Below are 5,500 nucleotides of genomic sequence, written 5' to 3'. Positions count from 1 at the left end.
CCTTGAGTGTCTCGAAGGCGGAGATAGCCTCGGGTGACCAAGCAGAAGGATCAGCTCCTTTTTTGGTGAGCGCAGTGAGGGGTGCCACAATGGTGGAAAAACTCCGAATGAACTTACGATAGTAATTAGCGAACCCTAAAAAACGTTGTATGGCCTTGAGAGAGTTGGGTCTTGGCCATTCAGTGACTGCTTGAAGTTTACCGGAGTCCATCATAAACCCCTCATCGGAAATGATATACCCCAGGAACGGAGTAGAGGTCGTATGAAAGGTGCACTTCTCCAGTTTGGCGTACAAATGGTGTTCACTGAGACGGGAAAGGACGTAGGAGGTGTGGCGTATATGGTCCTGGAGATCTTTGGAAAAAATCAGGATATCATCCAAGTATACAATAACAAAAATATTGAGTACCTTACGAAAGACGTCGTTGATGAAATCCTGGAAGACAGCGGGAGCATTACATAAGCCGAAAGGCATTACTAGATATTCGTAGTGTCCACTACGCGTGTTGAAGGCCGTCTTCCATTCATCCCCCTTCCTGATGTGCACCAGGTTATAGGCACCACGTAGATCCAACTTGGAAAAAATCTTGGCCCCCTGTAATTTATCGAACAGTTCGGTAATAAGGGGAAGGGGGTAACGATTTTTAATAGTGATGTGGTTTAAACCCCTGTAGTCGATGCAAGGCCTCAACGACCCGTCCTTTTTTTTGACGAAGAAAAACCCAGCCCCTGCTGGGGAATTGGAGTGACGAATAAAGCCTTTCCTGAGATTCTCCTGGATATATTCATCCATAGCGTGAGATTCTGGTAACGACAAGGGGTAGGTCTTGGACTTGGGTAGAGAGTAACCTGGAACTAGATCGATCGGACAATCGTAAGTCCTGTGTGGCGGCAAGAGGTCTGACTGTACCTTATTGAAAACGTCCCGGAATTGATGGTAAACGGAAGGTAGAATAACTTCGGGAACAGAGGTATTGGCCAGCAGTTGATGAGTCTCGCCTGACCTCGGCCTCCAGGAAATGGGGGCAGAGGAAGTCCAGTCAATGAGAGGATTGTTAAGCTGTAGCCAAGGAAGACCAAGGGTGATGGGTATCCCAGGAGCGTGAATGGCATCGAGAACTAAGATCTCCTTGTGCAGATGTGAGGACAGAAGCAAGGGAGCCGTCTCTAAGGAGATGTGGGCCGGGGTAAGAGGACGTCCATCGATACCGACGAGTGCGATGGGAACCTTCTTTCTCACGAGTGGTATGCGGTTTAACCTGGCAAATTCAAGATCCACAAAGTTTCCTCCAGCTCCTGAGTCAATGAAAGCGGCGGTAGAAGTCTTGAACTTATCGCCTGAAAGGGAGACTGGAAATGTAAGTTTCTTAGGGAGTTCACCTTTAGAAAGGGGACGTGGAGACATTACACCCAGAGAGAACCCCTCTGTACTCACTGGGTGTTCCCGTTTCCCGGACACAGTGGACACTCCCGAACCAGATGTTCCATGGATCCGCAGTCGAAACACAATCCCCCGGCGTGGCGGAACTGCCGTATCGGTGTGCGGATGCGTTGTACCCCCAATTGCATTGGCTCTGGCAACTCCAGTGCAGGAGTGTTGCTGGGAGTACTGGAGAACGGAACTTGAAAGTTATGGAGTTGAGTGCGCTGACGCTCTGAGCGGCGTACCTGGATACGTTGATCCACTCGGACAGCCAAATCAATGAGGACCTCCAATTGATTTGGCCTGGATTGGCGAGAGAGTTCATCCTTGATGGGATCTGCCAGGCCTTGCCAGAATACGGAGACGAGAGCGTCTTGTCCCGAGTTAGTCTCGGCTGCTAGAGTCCGGAATTCCACAGCATACTGCGTCACCATTCGCCGTCCCTGAGTGATCTGGAGGAGAGAAACAGATGCCATCTCCCGACGAGCGGAAGAATCGAATACTTGTTGAAACTCGGCTTTAAATGCCGGGTAATTTTGGGTAAGGTCAGAACGTCGCTCCCAAACCGGGGAAGCCCAAGCCAGGGCGCTGCCAGTGAGGAGGATATAAATGTAGGCTACCTTCTTGCGATCAGTATTGTAGAGATGGGGGGCCATTTCAAACTGCACCTCACACTGGTTTAGGAAACCCCTACAATCTTGCGGTTCACCTGCATAAGGCTTGGGGGGAGGAATCCTTACATCTGAGCTGCTAACTGCGCTTGCGGAGTGGGGGCTTACATCTGGCGGGGTCGCGGTCGGTACCCTGTCTGAGAGTACTGCGACCTGGCGTGTAAGTGTCACAATTTGATCCACCATGGCCCGGTTATGCTGAAGCAGATTAGAGAGAAACTGTTGAAGTTCGGTCTGGTCTGCGTCTTGTGGGCTCGACATAATGTTACGCCGGTGCTGCCCGCAGACCAGACCCGTCCCCTGTGCTGAGGTGGGACGTAGGGATACACGCACCCGCAGCAAAGGGAGCGCGTCCGGAGTGTGGTGTTAGTGTTGCCAGGCCAGGTATAGTAAGGAAGACAATACTTGCCGGTACCGGTAGTAGAGGAGGAGTAGTTATTGCCGTTGCCAGGATCAGGGATAGGAGAGTTGCGGATGATCGAAGGTATAAGCCGTGTTACAGGGATGCCAGAAGTCACGAAGTCCAAGTAGAGCCGAAGTAGAGAGCCAGAGGGGGTAGTCGTCCTATCCGCGTCAATACCTGAGGAGTCACTGAGAGAATAGTCAAATGCTTCCATACAGAGACTATGTCGAGCGACGAGTGATGGGAAGCACAGGCATAATAAAGCTGGGCAGGCCAATGGGAAAAGGGGGCAGGCCTGGAGGACTGCAAGGAGTCTTCCCTGATAGGAGGGAGGTGTTACAGCCCAGCTGAGTGTAATCCTTGATTTGCATGGAACTGTGTGATGCTTGGGGGCGACGCCTCACTGCAGCAGCAGTGGTTAAAAGTGCTCTGTTAGGCGTGTGCTCTGTAAGCTGGGAATGCATGCACATAACGTCTGGCGCTGGTGTGCATGTAGGTGTGCGTGCAGGAGGGCGTGGGCGCGCCCGGCGCTGAGCAGAGGAATCGCCGAGGGGAGTGATCCCGCGACGGCGGCAGGGGCGAGGAGCCGTGGAGGCCGGTAAAGCAGGATTGTTTTGTGTGTCCAGGGGCTCCCTGCGGAGAGGGAGTGATCTGTGTGGGAAGCGAGGAGAACGCCGATTCCTGACAGTACCCCCCATAGGCAAATGGAATGCCAGCCAGTCTACCCATCTGGATCTCTTGCAAGATAACCTTTGTTGGAAGGTGATAACTGGGACACTTGGAGACTGTTCTGGCTTGAGCCTCCTCCGCCCTTAAATCATCAGGGAGGGTGACAAGACCCTTTGCACAACACTTAAATCCCAGACATTGGGGCGCCTCTGGGGCCATCTGCTATCCTGGTAGACAAAGGAATTTCCTCTGAGTCTTTGTCCATACCTTGGGACACAGTATTAAACATAAAACATAAACGTATTAAAATATCCGGTTCTATTGGGTCTAGCAGAACCAAACTTCCCAGTTCTCATGGCCGGAACTGGGACACCATATGATCCAAAAAGCGACTTGCTACGACCTATGGAACCGGAGTTACACAAATGCACATTAAATCATTTTTCATTTTAATACAAAAATCTCCGCTAAAAAAGAAATCTCAGCTTTTCACTAAATCCCCATTGAAAACAACGGGCTTCTCCGCCATAGACTTTCAATGGTAAATTGCCGCCATTGAGGTCAATGGGGTTTCTCCGCCATAGAAGTCTATGGGAAAAGTCCCGAACTTTCAAGGGGTCCATACTCCGTCGGGTTGGTCCAGGAGGGTCAAGGATGGTTCTGCAGTGATGCCGGAGCAGTGACTGCAGACACCCCAAACCTCGATCCGCTGGGCTCTCCGGAACCGGAGATATGGAGTACCAAAATACAGCATTTCACACTTAGTCATTTTTCTGAGCCGTTTCTGCCGCCGCCGGCAAAGCCGATGGCGCGACCCGTTCTTCTCGGTTTGACCCTTATCGGGGGTCCAGGATTTGGGGACCCGGTTGTGGTCGAGTGGGGGGACGCCTAGGAACTAGGGACAAAAAGAATTTTATTCTCAGGGGCCCTAGAACTGTTTATTCCCACGCCACTTGACGTTGACCTTGACTTGTAAGTGATCAAAGCTCTCCTATTGAAAATGTATCCGCTTTGCGGTCTGGACGGCAGCCAACTTGTTCTTCGAAAGTTACCTCGAGGAACCTCCATTGAAGTCGATGGGCCCATTGACTTTCAATGGGAAACCGCTGCTCTCCCTCTCGGACGCCACCTGCTGGTCTTTACAGGAAACAGGACTAAAACAACAAGATTCTCCATTTGAATGCATGGAGCCCTAATGGCGGCCAATGGGGACCTGCAAAATGGTGCCTGAAAAGGCGGGAAAACTTCACAAAGAGCTATAATCATTAAAGGACTATTAACCCTTGTGCTCCCGGATGGATTCTAGTGTGTGTGATGCAGACACTGAGTAAACCAGACATTACAATGGAACAGAGGAACAGGGGAATACACATGTACATATCATTACAGGGGTTAAATCACTGTTCTGGGTCTTAGCCCAGTTAACCCTTTGACTCCCGGGTGAGGTCAGGGGATGGCCAAATGGGGTGTAACCCCTTTAATCCCGGGCCACCCCCTTTCTCCCTCTACACCTCCCCTTCTTAATGGGTGACCTGTGGCCCCTGGCCCTAACGGGGAGTGGGGCACTGCTGGCACCATTAATGAACTCAGTCTCAGAGGGATAGTCCTGGCGTGAAAGTCCGTCAGCATTGCTGTTTTCACTACCCTTTTTGTGTTGAATGGTAAATTCAAATTCTTGCAAAGCCAAGCTCCATCTCAGCAGTTTGGCATTTTCCCCTGATACCCTCTGTAGCCAACTCAGGGGGTTGTGGTCTGTGATGACCGTGAAAGCCCTCCCATAGACATAGGGCTGGAGCTTTTTGAGTGCCCACACAATGGCCAAGCACTCCTTCTCAATGGTGGCATATGCCACTTCCCTGGGGAGCAGTTTGCGACTTAGATACACCACAGGGTGCTCTTGGCCGTCGTCCCCCACCTGGCTCAACACAGCCCCCACACCAAAGTCTGAGGCATCAGTTTGTATGAGAAAATGCTTGGTATAGTCTGGAGCAGCCAGTATAGGGGCTCCAGCAAGCGCAGTTTTCAGGGCCTGGAAAGCAGTTTCACAGGCAGGAGACCAGGTAATAAGCACAGGCAGTTGCTTCTTGGTCAGATCAGTCAGGGGTTTGGCCAGGGCGCTGTACTGTGGGACAAATTTCCTGTAGTACCCATGCGGTGCCCAAAAATGCCATGACCTGTTTCTTGGTTTTTGGAACAGGCCACTCAACTATGGCTTCTACCTTGGCTGGCTCTGGCTTGAGGTGCCCTCCACCCACCCTGTGCCATCCCTACCATACACTTAGTGGGTTTTAAGGTAAGCCCAGCCTCCCTGATCCTATCCAGCACTGCAGCTAC

This window comes from Ascaphus truei, chromosome 17 (genome assembly GCF_040206685.1).
Source record: "Ascaphus truei isolate aAscTru1 chromosome 17, aAscTru1.hap1, whole genome shotgun sequence".
Classification (NCBI taxonomy): domain Eukaryota; kingdom Metazoa; phylum Chordata; class Amphibia; order Anura; family Ascaphidae; genus Ascaphus; species Ascaphus truei.
Note: the sequence above shows the minus strand (reverse complement) of the source record.